The sequence below is a fragment of the Ceratina calcarata genome, unplaced genomic scaffold (assembly GCF_001652005.2).
Source record: "Ceratina calcarata isolate Rehan_Ccalc_2016 unplaced genomic scaffold, ASM165200v1 scaffold12, whole genome shotgun sequence".
In the NCBI taxonomy this organism is placed as follows: domain Eukaryota; kingdom Metazoa; phylum Arthropoda; class Insecta; order Hymenoptera; family Apidae; genus Ceratina; species Ceratina calcarata.
Window position 1 is genome coordinate 527,679 of NW_017132978.1, and position 18,438 is coordinate 546,116.

The 18,438-nt window shown below is 46.6% G+C and overlaps 1 long non-coding RNA gene across 3 annotated transcripts in view; it reads right to left on the reverse strand.

The window, feature by feature from the left end:
- LOC108625870 (uncharacterized) overlaps nt 1-18,438 on the reverse strand; it is a 127,820-nt gene that overhangs the window by 41,566 nt on the left and 67,816 nt on the right. For 2 of the 3 annotated variants that reach the window (XR_003389333.1, XR_003389334.1), the window contains exon 3: nt 18,059-18,227. This is a non-coding gene — a long non-coding RNA (uncharacterized LOC108625870). Of the gene's footprint in view, nt 1-17,976; nt 18,228-18,438 lie in introns of those variants that run through there. The other variant, XR_003389332.1, reaches the window with a different exon arrangement.

The window sequence follows — 18,438 nt, forward strand, 5'->3', positions numbered from 1 at the left end:
CTAGCGAGAAACTGTTATATAGAGATTGTAGATCTCGTAGTCCTCTACAATGTGGTCCTACATACGTCCCCCTAAGTCCATCCGTTTGGAAGTTATTGGCAAAAAACGAAAAACACTACATAAGTCGGTTTCAATAGATTGCGAGATATCTCGTCCATGTAATAACGAAAGAGTTAATAAATAACGTTAGAGAAATCGTCTTCGTTGGTCACTGCGAAGTTCCGACGCGGTTGTTCGTGAAAATAAATACTCGGATATTTACATGGAAGAGTAGCCACTTGAAAATTCGCCGCTACCCCGAAAATATTCAAAGCTGGATTCGCGCGAGCCGTGCATCGCAACCAGAGTCGAGCCTCCCGGTTTCTGCAACGGTGATTCTCTTTTTTATTCCTCGACATAAGCGGCTTTCCCCGGGTTTCGTTTTTTCATCGGAAACACAAAATAATGAAAAGAAACGAACCGTGGACGTTTGACCAGTACGCCCTTTCGGAGCTCGTTGCCTGTTGATGGAAATCGTTAAAACGTTTACATCCAAACGGCTCGAGAATAATTCCACGTAATAATTTATTTAATTTAGCGAACAGAAATCAAAGAAGAAGCGGTGAAAAGAATGAAAAGATCTGCTTTGGTTGCTCTGTAACTGGCAACCAACTTCTCCTTTATTAAAGAACTTGAAAGAATTCTTTCCTTACATCCTCGCAAAGAGGAACAGCTGAGCTCTCAGAATTATAAGAAGACGGAGACGAGCCGCGGGTGGAGGAGCAGCGGGTAGGGACAATTTGGGATCTATTTGATCGGCGAGTGATTGATCGGCGAAAATTACTGACAGATTGATGGAAATTAATGGAAAACGACGGTGAAAATTAATGGCTCGCGTCTCGCGGATCGCGCGAAAGTTAAAACGGCATTCGATCGACGGTACGCTGCCGCACGCATAAATCTGTCGCGTCGTATGACGCGGTTATCAGTACCCGCGTGTAAGTATGATTAAATTTATGTGCGACCGCGAAGTATCGGGATTAACGGCTCGGCTAGACGAAACGAAAATCTCTCCCAGTTCTTCGGATATAATTCACGCCGTTGCCACGGACATGGTGTGATCGATATAACCGGAATTTTTATGCAGGATTTTCAAAATCGAAATGCACGTAAATAGCAGTAGTGACCCTTCGGACAGGGGCACCTAAGTGATGATTTCTGATTGGCTGCGAAAAAGTGCATTTAAACCGGAAATAAAATAACATTATTATTATTAACACTTTTGTTTCTAAAAAAAATCCGCGTTTAGGCACATTTCTTTCATACAGTCCTTTCCTGGAGGAACTTCCTGTACGAGTTACAATATGACGAATTCTTTAAATTTCCCGCAGATACGACTTTTCTTTTAAAAAAAACATAAGACAGATTGACTTTCTCTAAAATTTACGTTATTGCATAATGAAGTGTGTCAGTGATTTTGAAGCGGGCGCGGATCGCGTAACCGCGACGCGACGGGACGAAGCGAGGCGTCTCGGAATGAAAGAACGCGACACACCGCGAAATTAAACGGTCTAAATTAAAATCGATCCGCGATGTCAATCGGGCGGAGTCGCGTCCTGCCTTCCGTGAATTCGTCCGCGGAGCAAAAAATTTGCGGGCGAGCAGGTGGCGTGAAAAAATGTTCGGAACGAATAACGCGTATACAAATGGTGTTGATTGAAATTTAAGAGCGTCGATGCGTAATTTTTATTTTCCCAATTGGAGGGAAAAAGCTCCGTCGATGTTAATAGGTATCGAAGAGAGAACCACGTGTAACGATAAAATAGGCTCGCTTCCGAGCGGAAAAGTGGATCGCGGAGGTTTTTCGAGTGGCTGGAAACTGTCCGATCTCGGGGTTATTGATTTTTCCGCGGCGCCGGGAAACGGAAGTATCTGGAAATTAAAAAGTTGCCAAGAATCCTCGACGAGGATCTCGGGGAACAAAGCGTGCCGACTTCTCGCCTCGTTGGCCGACCCGACCTTTGCGGATCAAGCTGCATAAAAGGGAGAACGTGCGCGCTGAAACCTCAAAAGCTTCGGCAACGAAACGGCTTATTAACGACTAGACTGTAAGAAGGGAGGTAAACGGCGATCTTTACCAAAGACGAGTAGTGGGTATAGTACCTTCGGGAACCGAGCGCTCGGAGTTCCGGCCACTGCGTCTCCTTTATGTAACCCGCTTTGACGGTGGAATTAATTTCGCTATCAGTTTTTATTAATACACCTCCTTGGAACGAGGACAATCGTCTTTTCGGTCGAGCTGTAATTGCATCGCAAGATTTCTACTTCACTAGTCGCCAATTAAGCTCATTCATGACTTCTGTGATATTCCCTTTATCCGATGTTATCCTCTCATTTCCAACTGTCGGAGTCAAGAATAAAGTCAACGTTATTTTTCCACGAATTCTTCTTACGGAAAAGGTCGATCTTAAATCGACGTCACGAATTGATCTTAACCTCAGTTGCACTGGAAATGAAACGGAACGAGATTAGTCGGAACGTTGAATATAACACGAGCGTAACGCTGGAACCGATGGTAAATCGCATCGTTCAAGCGACGTAACAATGCGAGATATCTCGTGCCGGTTAATGAAAGGGTTAACCATTGATTTAAAATGAATCGACCAGCAGAGTAAACGCGGTGCACCGCTCTGGGCGACCGCGACAGACCGCGGCGACCCTTCCTAAACGTTCGGTATTATGAAACTTAGGAACAGCGTCTTGGCCCCTTCTAGCCGTTCTCGGCTCCGCGTATACTGTAACACGCCGTATTCCGTGGCGGTTCGCAAGAGGGAAGGTCGCAAACTCGACCGAGATAAAGTTAAAATTGACTCTTCAACGTCGATGCCGAGAGCCTTCGGAAGTTTCTAAGTAGTTCTGAGACGCTACTACTCCTATCCTCGGCTTCACCGATGCTCGTTCACCGTTCGTCGCTGAAGAACGCGCCGCGCGCACACGTGTTCGAACCCTCGAATTTCAAGTTCGCCCGGTTTCAATTTTGTCCAAGGCGACCTGTGAATTCGCTTCGGTCATCCGACGAGTTTTAATAACTATTTTATCGTTCCTACCCTTCGTGATAAGGTCGTTTCGAGAATTCTATTTTTAGTTCTGTTTAGAATTTAAATTTACTACGATTTAAAAGATTTAAGATGCTCGAGTGGAGGATTTATTATCCGACCGATCGCGGCCGGATCGTTAAATCAATCGGGCGATCGGTGCAAACGTAGAAAAGAAGAGCAATTTAATCGTGGACGAAGGCAGCGTCGCGTCACGCGGAACCAGAGGGGACAAAAAGAAGAGCGTCGATTCATACGGCGTGACCGATATTGGAAGACCTTCGAAACCGAATCCAGGAGGGATATCCGATCGCGCGTAAGTGCTCGCCGCAAGGAAAAACTACGGCAAGCTGCCAACGATGAATCTTCTCTACCCGGCGGTCTCGATTCCGTGCCTTTGCCCCCCGTTCCTCCTTATTTCTTCTCCTAGCCAGCGGAGCACGACACGCTTTCCGTCTTTCTCGCGACGTCATGCGACACGTAACGCAATCCCGTTCCGTTCTTCTCCTTCTAATCCCTCGACAGCCGTTCCTTAGTTCGTTCGCCGAGAAACGTGGGATCTCGTACGACGCGGCGAGATCGATAGAGTGGCCTGTCTGTCTCTTCGACGAAAAAAGGGGCTCTCGATCTTCCGTGCTCGAGCCATTCCCGCACGATTATTAAGCGCCTGGCACTTTTCCCCGCGCGCACGCCCTGCCCCGAATTGCTGCTCCCGAGGATCCCCGGGAACAACGTGCTCGTTAAATTCGGTACAAGGTTCTTGTGAAATTTAATACCGAGCTTTCCTTGTCGAAACTTTCGAGCAACCCTCGCCTCGCCGAGTTCCATCGACTCACCCCCGGGCCCTGACGCCGTGCGCGCGTAATCGCCCCGTCGATTTCCTACGGAAACGTCGAAATACGCCGGCAGACGCCGAGCCCGACCGATATCGAAAAGTCGTCCGGCGAATTTTTCTTCTTTAAAGATACGTGGAAAGGGCGAAAAGTGACGGACAGACGCCGCGCCGGTGTCACCACGGGGCCTGGTGAATTATTCCGCACCGCCGACAGGCAACCGTTCCAAATTGACAAATCGATAAAACCGCATACTCGTTTCACCGGCCGTGTCCACTGCCCACCCTCTTCCCGGCGTCCTCTCTGTCACGCGGCCGGTCAAAGGGCGCGCCGATCAATTGGCTCACCCCGCACACTTGTGCCCGCGATCCCGTCCATTTGCTTTTAAAATGCAATACACGAAAGGTACACCTCTACCGAGAGGAGTCGAGAGAAAGCTGGAATGCTTTACGGGTTCATCCGGCGACCGAAACGTCTCGCGTGTGGCCGACGCCGTGCGGAGGAATTGCCGGGGCACAAAAGGAACGTAACCCGAAAGTATCGCAATGAACATTCGATACTACCTACCGCGTCGTTTACGACTTGGAGTTCGAACCACCGTCGCTTAACTCTTTCCCACCGCGTGATTCCATTGGAAATTTATCGGCCCGGAGTTTACAGCTCCTACACCGACGACGACGCTCATCAGATCTCCTCTCCGACCGTGCGAAAACTTTAAACGATGCATCGCGTGGGCAAATAGATAATAAAAACTGTTACGAGTCCCAACGTTCCCGAGGCTGTTTCCTTGCATTTAAACTTTTAATACGCCTACTGGTTTTCGGCGAATAACATCTTCCCAGAATTGCTTCCGAAAACGAGCAAAGCGGCTCGCGAAACACGGGCGAGTCTGTGAACAAAAACAATCGCGGAGCGCGAAGTGCAGACAACGACGTCACATGCACGCGGTCTGTCTGTGCCTACGAGGCAGAGGTGCGGGCGAATGCCGACTACCGGCAGCAGAGAAACGTGGGGTAAATTTTGCAGCCGCAGACGCGACAAGAGCCGAGGGGCTGAAACGCGGTCGCACAGAGCTGCTAACAATAAACCTGGTGCCAGAGTTCCGGCTACTACCGGCCATTCGTTGGTCACTCTATACAGAGCATTCGTCGAGTCGCTATTATCGTCGGCACTTCCGCTGCGGTTCCCGCGCCGTCATACCTTCGACGCGACGCACGCTGACCGATCTCGGAGTTATTCCGAACGCCCGCAACTTTCTGCCCGATTTAAATACCTTCGATATAACCGCGATACGGGACGCTGCAGGCTATCGAGATTCTTCGTCGGAGGCTAAGTGCAAAAGTTTTCGCTCAATTCTGTTACGAGTCTATATCAAGATAATCGAAGATCTCCAGCATTATTTATTTATTATTACACGGGTTAGCAAGAACTCTTTTTTATATACATGGAAAAATAAATTTAAACGAGCAACAGAGTTTAAATAATTGATTACACAGGCCACTAAAATTATAGTGTAGTCGTTCGTTAGATATAACCACTGGTTGGACTGACTAGATGTGTGGGTGGAAGTATATGTAGGATGTGTGACCCGGAGATCTCCGAAGAGAAGACAGAGAAGTAGGTGACAAGTTTGGAAAAGTCAAAGTCGTCGTCGGAGTCAAGAACGGACTCGTACATTTCCTACTTTGTACATGTATAAATGTATTCAACGTTCTAATAAAGAGTCCCTCAGTTTACTACAATATAAATATAAGAGCAAAAGTTTAATGGTAGCGCGAGGCGAGAAGGTAAGAATAAAGTTTCCGTTTAATGACACTGAATATATTAAATAAGTGACTTAGTTCATTTGCCTTCGAGGCTAATCTAGTCGTTGCACTTAAGTGCTCTAGATTTGAATCTCTCGATAAAGAGAACTTTAAGTCTAAGGGTGAGGAGGCATTGAGATTAATTTGTCCCAATAAGTGAGGAGAATCAACTATAATTATATCAGTTGAAACGTTAATTATAATGTGACAGTTATCTGTATCATGAACGATGTGCCATTAAAGAATATTTTATCGTAAAATAATTTCTGCATAGAAATTAAAAGTGCTCAATGAAGAAAAAAAATTGTTGGTAGTCATTGATGTGAGCCAGAATATTTTTGGAATGACGTTATACTTGTTTATTCATAAGTATAGCTTATTCTCGGGACAGGTCATTGTCCAAGAGGTCTTAAATCGGTGCATCCAGATCAGAGTTCACTCTATTGAACGTGTTCAGGTCATTGATGGAAAAAATTATTTATGTACCATCGTCGGTCGTCCTAGAAGTAAGTGCTAAAAGCGTCTCGCGGTAACTTATGACGTAAAAGGTAATGCCTCTATTAGGAATTCGATACAATTCATACAATGTTTTTCTTCCCCTCGTATTACTCGTATAGCACGTCGCGATCGGCATGAATCAGCAAAGCTGTCGAGCTTCAAGAGATAAGCAAATAGATCCTACTATAGCATTCGAGCCTCGCAAACATCTCCTTCGATATGATTAAAGCAAACGAGTCTTACTTAATGCATACGCAATTTTCTCGTACTCGTCAAACAAGTGTTTTATATTGTAATACTTTAATCCTTTTATTCTCGTTATACATTATATTATCCTTGTATATTCTGAACAATTGATGCTCGTAATAAAATACATATAATCGCCTTGTACCATGATTGCATCGTTAAAACGATACATACTCGGAATGCACTTGACGAAATGCATATTCCCCGTTGTATTCGATCAAATATTCTTATATTTACGTCGACCTCGACGTGTCATCGGGTCTTCTATCGACGTTCGCGATATACTAGATATGCATATAAGTACGAGTTTTTCTCTCGCGAAAATGTCGTCGCGGCATCGAAGGGAGACCGATTCGCGGCGTGCTGGGACCGCTATTCGGAATATCCTGCGGATATTGGCGCACCTTTCTCTCGCCGACGGAATATCGATACCACCGTTCGATAGTTGTCTGCTCGTTTGTGGTGCCTTTCCCCCGCGTAACTGTACGATATCGACAGAAAATCGTCGTTACCACGAAACTCTCCGAGGAATGGTAAACGAATAGGCGAGGGCTCCTCGAACGTAGGAACGGAACGACTTCCGGGATTCATGCGAGCCTTGCACGGCTTTATGCACGAACGGGTCAACGAATCGAGTGCTTCTTTGATTTCCGATCCCTCGCGTGGGACGCTCCGTGAACGGAATAACGAATTACCATGGAAATATTATTAGCTGCTTTCCGGGAACGTTTATCATACAAGTTCGATAAAATTGTTGATGAATAAAACAATTTGTTCCGAGACATCGTCCATACAGTTTTCCTACCATCCGAGTAGTACTTGACCGGGTCGTAAGGAAAGTAAAAGAATTGGCAACAAAAGTAAGTCTGTAGCTCTTAAGGTTTCAGCCACTATCCGGGCAACGATCGTAGCCGTGTGTGTGTATCCGAAACGTCGCGACGCAAAGCTCTGAAAAGCGGGTCGAGAGAACGGTGGATAAAAACCGTTAGACGGTGAGCTAGCTCGAGCGAGCTAATTCGGGTCGGAGGGACAGAAGAGATCGCTGCGCGGAACGTCGATCTCGCGTCTCGGGATTTAGATAACGCGGAGATTAAGGCCGAAGGAAACGGACGGTCCGTGATTGGACCGTAACGAGATAACGTCTGCTTATCCGTTTGTATGTCGTTCGGCCAGTTCCGATCTCCCCTTTTTTCCATTTTCACCGTCCCGAATCCCCGGACGGCGCCCCGAGATTCGGATAAGGGGTAAATTAAAATAAAGGTCCAAGCAGAAGAGGAAGCGATCCGGGTGGGTAACTGAAAAGCGTAACGAACGTTACGCCCGTTTCGAACGCGCGATTACGTCCACGCTCTATGGGACGTAAACAGGGAAGACTGTTGGGAGCCGCGTACGCGTTTATCAGGGATCTCTACTTTCCCGTTTTTTCCCAAACGATATCGTTACGGCGAGGTTTACCGTGGTGATATCGCTTTATTATTCGTACGCGATATAGAAGTGCATTAGTGGGAGCACGGAGCTGGACGACTAGCCATCCTCCGTCGAACGATACGGGGACGCGAGCAGTCCAACGTAATCCGTACTTAGGGACATACAATAGTATCCCGACTTACGTCCTTTCGTCTTACGTCGTTTCCGACAGATTAATAAATCGAGGATTCGTGACGTTTCGGTATGAAAACGAATCCCAAATCTGTGGCGGTGAAATTCATTTTTACAAAACGTTAAAATTTATATTTCTGTCTGACAGATGGTCCGGATGTTTAAATATGAAAGATCATTGATTATCAATTAACAATTAATTCTATAAATTCACTATTCCACCCTGGGATCTCAATTTATATATACTCAACCTTATTTGCATTCGACCACACGTATCGTATGTACACATTGTACAGAGTGCACACGAGTGATTCACACACGACTCTTACTTCGCACACTCTATAACGGATCGAGACGTGAGCCCGGGATGTGACTGTCACCCGTGCAAAGACTGTACTCTCCGCGAAAAAATAAACGAGAAGATAAAGGAAGCTTAAAGAAAGAACGAGCGGACGCTGGAGTGACTTTAGATGTACGCGTACAATTGTTTCGTGCTCGGCTTCTGTACGCGTGTCCGCCTTTGTCGTGTGGCCTATCTCCATCGGTCAGAACGATGAACAGTCTCTCGGCTCTCAGGAACGCGTATACCTCGCGCACGAGAGAAAACCTTTCTCATCGGAACGGTTATTCTTCTCCGCAAGCCGCAAAAAAGGAAGCGAGAACCGTTCGTCTCTCTCTTGTACATATTTCACCGGTGAAGCAAAGAGTGTCCACTCCGGTTAATGCCTGCGCTCTGTCATCTGTTCGTCGACCCTCGTTTTTCTTCTTAGTTTTGTCTTCCGTTTCGTCCCGTTTTAGCTAATCCCTGCCCCAGTTCGGTTCCGTTCCCCCCCGCGGAGGGGGAAGTTGATATCGATGGCCCTAACGACGGACGATAATACCGAAGGCGTGGAAACTTCGAAAGCCGCAATATGGAATCCATGAAAACTGTCGAGTTTCCGACTTATGTCGAGTGGAACAAGAGGACGTCAGATTCTTGATTAGATTTTTCCCGAACCGATCTATCGTAATTAACGAACTGCGCGAATCTGACAATTGCGAGCGCGTTCAATTACTCGGATAGTACATCGTTCTCCCGTTCTGAAAATTTGGTTTATGGTACGTGTCTCTGGACTAGACAGGCTTTTTCGAGCCTTCTGTTCTTTCTTCTCTTTCGACCCATTTAGCCCGTTTGCGCGGCGCAGCACGGAAGCGCAATTAGACTGCGTCGGAGGAGGGAAACGGCGGAGAAGCATGATTATGTACCAAGGGAAGAAACAAAAAGTGCAGCGCCGGCATAGTTTAGTATAACTCGACGATGCGCTCCTGCTCCCTCTTCCTTTCTCTCTCTCTCTCTCTCTCTCGGGGAAAAATCAATAGTAAATTCACGTAAAAAATGCCCGGTCTCTAAATAAACGATCCCGGCCACCGCGCTGCACCGAGCAAACGCGCAACGATCTATCCATTTCTCCCGCTTCTTGTTCTGTTAACGCGGCAAGGGTCGAAGCGAAGACGTCGAAGAGGGATGATGATAGAGCGGGGTCCGAGGAAAAACTGGCCGCATTAACCAAAGAAAAATTAACTAAACGTTCAACTTCGGGGAAAATAAAAACGAGTGGACCGTTTGATAGAGCACCGACGTATTTGAATCCGGCTTGTTAATAATGGAAACACGAAAATTATTTTCAACCGTGACGAACGAATATCGCGAGCGTTGCGCTTTAGACCGTTGCGCGTCGTGCCGCGTTAAAATTAATGTAATTGCATAGACGCGGGTAGAGAATGTTGGAAAAAACAGTGAAACATTTTCCACTCGGTGGAGAGGCGTGTAACGAAGCCGAAACTTGGAACCAGGTGAGAGAGGGAATGGAAGAGCGCGGAGGAAAATCAACGCCGGTCCAAGAATTAGTGTTCCCCGGTGTCTGGAGCGGATCCATTCGCGATGCATGTTTGCGGGCCGCGGGAATAAAAAAGGGCTTTCAGACGATTCGCGGCTCCATTCATCCGCGTTGCGCCCGCGAAACAATGCGCCGCCCCGTCCATTTACCGAATGAAAATATAGAGACGTAGACGCGGAGTAGACGGAAGCGCGGCGGCGGCGGCGGGCGGCGTCGCCTTGCAGCGAGCAGCCAGCGCACGCCTATCACGAGCCGTTATCGTTCTCTACTTCCCGGATAAAGCCTAGCCTAGCTAGCTAGTCTCTAACTGGATGAAGTCGCAAGATACGCGAGCCGCATACGGTTCACCCGCGTACGCTGGATGCCACGGTTAATTCCGGTACGTCTCGTTTATAATGGAACACCGTCGGGGCTTCGATTGGTAATCTTCGGAACGCGTCGCGTCGACCGCTCGATCGATCCTCTAGGCGTGTTCGAGTCTCGAAATTAAATGTGCAAAATAATTATTGCTCGCTGTTTGCCAGAGCGATCGCATCGTCGATGAGCCGCGTACAACTTCGTCTACATAATTCGCAAATCCACGCAATTTTTAATAAACGCCTAATAAATATTTGTACAACGAAACGAGGATAAATATTTTTGGTAAACGTTGGCCAGAGATGTTCCACCGTGTTATTCGTTATCGCAAATACTTTGGGCAGTGTCGGAGTGGGATTTATTTCGATGGACGGTGGTCTGCTACGATCGTCGTCGGGTAGGCCCGATGTTCGTTAGCAAGTTGCGTTTAGAACAAGGATCAGTTCCCTGGGAAGTTTAAGTACGCTAGCTACTTGTTGCTCTTACTACTCGAGAGTTAGCTCGTTGGCGCGAGTGTCGGATTGATCTCGTAAAGCTGGACGGTAGCCGTCACGAACGGCATTCAATCTTATTTAAATCTACTGAACAAACAGAAAGCTTATTCTGTAATAACGGCGTCGGCGAAATTGAAATTTTTCGGATTATCGACATCCCCTTTCGTTCGTTATTAATTGTCTACGTATTAAAATTTATTACGAAAAATAGTATTCGCTGCAGCAAATTCCTTCTTCCAATTGTCCCTCGTTTCGAATAAAATTAATACAAATTGGAAGCTTTTGAAAATATTGGATTATTCGATTAACGTAACAGCCGCTGGGGGAATTAATTATCGGTACGTTGAAAAGTACGTTAAAAGAACGGGACGATTTTGACGGAAACAACGAGAAAATCGTGACAAAAGTTCGCGGAAACCCTAGGACCGCGTTGCTCCGTTGTGAGCGTAGTTTCGGGGGGAACCGAAATACGCTTACGCGCATTATACCTCGGCGACGAGACACGAGGACGAGCAGTCTTTGTTCCAAATGTAACAACGTACCTAACCATCGAGTAACTTCGTTAACGCGGAATGCGCTCGCTGCTGCTGCTGCTGCTGCTGCTTGATTTTGCATGCCGAGTCGGCGCGATAACGTCGCCGATTAAATTCCAAAAGACGCTCGAGTCCGTTGATGTTGTTACCGAACCGTTCGCCAGGCAACCGCATTCCCCGTTCGAATAATTCATTTGTAATAATTGCATCCGCCCGTATCCTGCCGGCGCAGTTAGCGTTTCTGTTTCGGTACTCTCTAATTTTACGCATCGGAAGCTCGAACTTTTGAAGCAGTAAAAGGATTTGGCGCAGCTCGAAATTGTGCCGGGGCCCATTCCACGTGCAGTTAGAAACCAAGCGCTACTACTTTTTCCATTTGCCAAAGGAATCATGTGTGAAGAAAAACTTGCTCGTGTTTTACTCGTCCGTTTCAATAATTTTCGTCATTCGGTTTGTACCCGTAGAAAAAGCCCGCTCGTACCGGTTACGCAGTCTAGATTAAGTTAGTTTAACGTGAGAAACAACTCCCGTCGCTTTCATCAACTGTGACACACGAAGCAAGCCGGTGGAAAACATCTGTGTGCACTCAGAAGCCGTGTTTACCAGCTGTTTTAATATTCTCGATTAAGCAGATATCGCGTAAACAGATTTCCACGTGTACCAAATTATTCTCCTGTTCGCTAGTCTCACCGATGTAGAACAATCGGTAAGCTTCCACTTCGGTTTCGCGCGTCAACATGTTTTCCGAAATGCATTCCACGACTTCGGAGGGATTGGCATTTTCCCGCGGACGATGACTCCCCTCCCGAGAAATAACTAGAGAAAATCGTGATGTGCCGACGCAGTTCGCAGAGGAGAACTCAGAGAGGGAAACAAACCGCGTCGCAAGTCGTCGGTCCCATTAGGAGACGAGAGTCTCAGCACAATGATACGAGGACGATCTCGACGGTATCGATTATGGAGACGAGGCGATGCGGCTGCATCCACTCGGTCTCTGCAAAAATCGGCGACGCGTAAAGTCAATTCGCTTGTCCAGGTGGCTGAATGCAAACGAGAGCGACTGTGACAGGGGTAAGTAAAATCGAGGCCGATGCTCGTCGCTCGGCTGCCGCGGAAAATTACTGCGCGCACATTTTCTGCCGCCCCTTAACACGAACATATTCTTTCAAACAGGCCATTATTCCGATCGTGTCAGTTTCATACGTTTCAACAAACATTAACATTAATTTCTTATTATACAAACACGACTGCAATATTCTTATTTAAATTTCTCGCCTCGCACTACCATTAAACTTTTGTTCTTCCTATTATTATGTTTACGTAATTAACTTTGTCTGTGGAATTACTTAAACTCTACTACTTTACTTTTCTATGCAAAGAGAGTTCTTGTTGTAATAATAAATAAATAAATAAATAAATAAATAAATAAATAAATAACGAAGGCAGTTCTCTGTTAATTTTGCAACCTGCCTCTTTTTAACCCATCGTTGAAATTCATCCGATGAGAATTTTAATTTCGTATCGACTATGGCTGGCCGAGTTCGGTCGAATCTCCTTGGGCTGTATCGGATACCCCGGTTATCGTCGCCGCAGATTCGCGGGGATGTAATTCGCTGAGTATGAAGATGTTTTGAAGTATCTTCCCGGATCTTAGAAAGTCTCAAAGTATTAACCGGCCCAATATAACCGGAACGCAATATCCCGCACCCCCGCTCTCTCTTTCTCTTTCAAACGGATACGTACCGGGCAAGAATCCGTGGAATCTCGTCTGTACATACGCGATATCGCGTTATTATGTGATACAACGCACCGGGCGAGTGCATTGTTGGCCAAGCAAATACCGGGCTCCCCCTTAAATTGCAATCGCTAACGCGACGTGCATACCTTCTCGTTACGATGGATCGTAATTGAAAATCTGTACCTCGCGGCCACCGGCGAATCACCGATTTTACGAGCGACAGGCGCGGTCGGCTAATCGCGAGTAACTTCTGCGTCCAATGGCGATCTATGGGCGTACGTTGAAAACCAGGTTCAAAATCGTTCTTTCAATTGTCATTAATTATCACTGTTTGTGATGTACGTGGTACTCGGACATCATTGCTTCGATTCGAGCAATAACAGGAATATAAGAATTTATATCATTGCCGTGCCATTTATCTCGGAAAAATTCGGAATTCGGTGCTAAAAAGGATCTATACAATGACGCACGTAAATTAATTTAAATTCAGTTACATTGGTAAAGTATTGAAACATGCAATATTTTCGTTAATTCATCTTAACATTCATTAGCACGTACATTGTATTGAAAGATTAATACACTTTATATACATTTATATTTATATTACACATATACACATGTTATATTAATTGATTAATACACATGTTATATTTGTAGATGTAATGGAATTATTGCAACTGAATTTAAATTAATTTACGTACGTCATGCAGATCCTTTTTAACGCCCAATTCCGTCGAAAGTTAAACATTATATACGGGATTGCGGTTACGTGACATCTCTAGATGTGATGTCATTAACGCATGTCTTTTAGACGTCTAGTTACAAAAAATCTCACGTAGTGCCCGACACTGGCCTCGATACAGGAGTCAGTATTACCGTTGCACGAGACACGGGACGCGAGGCACTCGGAAAAAGCTGACAGGGACTGGGAGCCAGGGACGGCGACGCGGTGCGGTGCGGTGAGGAGCGGCCAGCGGCCAAGGGAGATTCGAAAAATAAGAAGAACAATCGTGGAAAAGCCAGCGGGCTCTGTAACTAATGGGGGAATAGCCGCGACCTGCGAGGCAAAAGTGCCGCTCGTTCTTGCTGCACGGGATGCCACAAATTCTGTCCACTGCCCATAAAGCCGGAGAAATGGGAGCACGGCCAAAACAATCGCGCGACGTATCCCGTAGGATACTGCGCCATTTCCGCCTTCCGTATCTACCTACCGCGCTGCGGAATTCTTTCCTTCGACCTTCCCTATACGATCACGGTTTTACATCTTTTACTGGAATTCCTATCACGAGCGTCCACATTCTAAATTTATAGAATCAATTAATAATTTACGTTCAAATTATCTTTGATAGAGTCGAGCATAATACGGTTTATAATAAATCAGCTTTTTGGGTGAATAGAAGGAAACGTCTTGGTTGAATTTGTAGGAACACGATCACCGCCAGTTTCGATTCTGTCAATTAGCAACTGTTAAGAAGCAGAAACGTGGTTGAATCTGGGCGATGCGTAAAGCGAGGTCTTTGGATAACAATCACGGGAAAGTAGCGCACGGCAACAGCTACGTCTGCTACTACTAATGGCCGGAGAACTTTGATTCGAATTTCCATAATGATTAGAGTTTGGCACAGCGACGCGCAAACTTGAGCATATGTATCTACATTCTACAGGCGGATCACCGAGCTGCTGGATTTGTATCGCGTATAAATGCATCAACCGCTGCGTCGAGTTGTGCTAAGAAATTGTTTCGTTAAACGTAAAATCGAAAGGATTTTCCGAAACAAATAATGAATACTCCAATTTAGAAAACGAGATTCTAACTTTGACGATCGGCTAGCTTTAAGTAACGATCGATGAATTATTTCCACACCGCTGCGTTCCGTCAATAAAATGCTCTAACGCACTTGTCAATCTGTAATTTGCATATGCTATATTCGGCTTCTGTGCGCCGGCAAGGAGTCTTTTATCCGACATTTGCCCCCTGGATACGGTCCACGGAAAATTTCCCTGGCGAAAATTCAATTTTACTTCGCCGGTTCTCGTATCGCGAGCTGGAATGAGGGATAAGGCGAACAATCGAGTTATCGTTAGTCTCGTACGTTAACTGGCGAAACTTAACATCCCCCGTTGGCCAAATTTACAAAATTGCCCTCGCCGCCGTTGGATCGCGTTAACGCGACGAGATCTCTCAAACTTCTACACGTTCGCGTATGTACGTACATTCGAATAGATATTCGATGAAGCGACGCACCCTTTTTTCGATACTCGATATGTACAGAGTGTCCTATAAAAAGTGTTAAAGCTGAGAAGGGGTGATTCTGGAGGTGTTTTCTAATAACAATTTCCTTTGCGCGAGCCCTACGCGTGCTCTCGTCAGTGTTTTTCTTTAATAATTCAAAACCCACGCCTCACTTTGCATCTTGCCAAAGGAAATTGTCGTACAGAAACACCTACAGAATAACCACTCTTCGGCTCTAACATTTTTCTGAGACACTGTATATGTGTACACGTACTACATATGTACTTAACGCATCGAAATTCGTTCGAGGGATTTCGATCGCGTCCATGGACAAGTTTGAACGTCGGTAGTGGGAACGGTGGAGCCACGTATCTCGCCGCGAACGATCTCAATTGCGACTTTCGCCGGTGAATCTCGAAGCGGAATCCGTCGGCACGAACAATTTAATCAGCGAGAGCGAGTTTATTGGCCAGGACGTCGAACTTAACCCCGTGTTGACCAATTTCGACGGTTTACCCTCCCCGTACTCGTTACCGAGAGAACCTCGAGAGCGAAGGTAGCCCGGCTGGCTTACGTGGAACCGAAAAGGGGCCGGAGGGGCGCGGGTCGCATTTACCCTTAACCGTGCCACGAGGAGTTTGCCGTGGCCGTAGTTATAGTTAGCGCCGGTTTCGGTACTAGATCTGGGTGGAGGAAAGGGACTGCTCGATGGAAGAGGTGGGTCAGGGGATAGTTCGAAGAGAGAAGTTGCACGATGGTCCGATGTTATCTCTTCTACCGGTGGCTTAACCCTATCCACGCTCGGTTCTTGTCCGTACCGCCTCCGCTCCCGCTGTCGTCGTCCTCTCGGTCCCCCGTTACCGTACGTTCGCACCCCTTCTCGTGGCCAGCGGTCGCGAATAACCCGACTTGGCCCTGATCCAGAATTCACCGACGAGACGCATTCCAATAGGGTTTCTCTACCCTTTGTACCGGCTGCTGCGCTCGTAATATATGCCAACGCGTACCAATGGCATCGGGCCATCTTCCGCCCGGTTGAAAGTGTCGCGCGGCTACTCCTTTCCCCGAGCTGGACGCTCCTCCGGATCAAAGCCCCGAGATCGAACCCGGCGAGCAAACGCTCTGCAAAAAGCTGACACGGATCTTGGAATTTACGCCGGCTTCCGACGGACGGAGGACGACTCCGGTAGGTCAATAATTAAATCCGGAACGTGGCCGACGGAACTTGGCCCTCATGAATTTTCAGCGAACACAGGTGCCGGTGAATTATGCTCGGCAACGGAGAAAAACAAGACGTCGAGTGCGAGACGTGTAAAGGTTTCCCGCGAACTCGACGGAATATCATCATTGGTTTTCCGATGCTCGTTCACCGTGCCCCTTTCACGATAATTAGCCGAGGAAAAAAAGTTGCTCCGATCGATGCCCCGCCGACAACGTCGAACCGCAGATGCGCCGACTCGTCGATTCTACTAATTATCCGTCGGGCAGCGTACATTAGGAATCGGCGAGGCTCGTTATATAAAAGTTAGTTAACGATATATCGTGCTGTAACGGAATCTCGTTTAACGAAAATTACCCGGCGAATAAAAGGCCGCGACGAGCCGAGGAATAAAGATTAAAGAGCAGCGGATTTAACGACCGCCGGGATTCGACCTTGTCGTTAGATTCGTACAATTTCAGACGATTCATTAAAGGAGTCACGGGCTACACCGAGCGGGTAGAAAACGTTCGTCCTCGTGTCGCGCTTATCGCCATTCCAGATGCTTGACAAACACCGGACGCACGGGCAATTACGGGTTTACAGGCACGCGATATTTGATTGTTTATCGACATAACACGTAGCTCGTTACATCGTAGCTCGTTATAAATCAACGGACTGGACTCGCGTGTGCAGAATTTCACGGGCGATGCCTCGTGGTCGAAACTGGATGGAAAATTTCATGGCAGGAATAATTAACAAGCGGGACTGCCTTTGAGAATTCATTACCGGTGCCGAAATAAATGTAACGTCCACCTGGAAATCTCTATCCGCCGCGACAATAGAAATAGACGGAAAAAAATGTATTAAACGACTCGTGAATCCACGAGTACGGTTGCACCGACCTCATTCCTTGCACTTTTTCAAAAATTGAATCTATAAAAATATTTCGATTTGCATCGGGACGAAAAGATTCGTGTTCATCGGGAATAAAGATTTAGCTAATGGTACAGTCCTGAGTCACCATCGGTGCGATTAGCATCGGGCGGCGGTAAATTGGAGGGAAAAGATTTTGATACGGTTTACGGTAGACACGAGCCGCGCTATAAAAGAGACGCCGCGACACGGCGGCGCTCCATCGGGCCGAGGGGGCTCGATCGGTCGAGGTTCATTCAAATTAAGCAGGCCATTAGGCTGTAAACAGCGTCGTTAAACACCGATTATCGGCAACTGCTCCGAGCTAGATAACGCGGGAATAATGAAGCCTCGGGTAAGATTAACCCATTGTCTAGCCCCCGGAGGCGTATTGCACGAATCGGACGCTGTGGCTCTTCTTTATTCCACGTTCGGGTATGTACGTTCCCCTAATTCCATTTAAACCCTCTCGCGAATCAACGAATTCGGTTGATCGTTCTATTTTCATGAGCGACACGTACAGAAACAGGGAGTAGAGAATTTTTGGATAACCGCATTACGTTGAAAAACGACCTGTTCCGGAGCTATGTATATTTTTTAATGGGACTCGAAAAGATTTACGAGACACGCCTAATATCAATCATCCAGCTGACGGCACCTTTATTAAATTCTCCTTTGTAAAGTTCTTTCGCTGCATCCCCGGCTGATAACATCGGCTTCGGCGGAACCGCGTCAGTCACTGGATCCTCCGGAAGACATCGAGATAATTAAATAGTTCCGTTTCCGACACGTTCAGCCAAGAAACTTTTGCCATTTCTCCCGAAACTCTGAAAGAAAAGATAAATAAATGTACGATGACGAATATATTTCGATATTTTTCGATATTTTGAGAAAAAAAAATTTTTTCATTTTTCCGAGATTTTTCCAAGGGGTACCCCTTCAGATTTCGCGAAATTTTCGTTTTTTGCCAATAACTTCCAAACCGTTGAATCTACGGGAAAATTGCATCAGACCTTTCTTGTAGAGGACGACGAGATC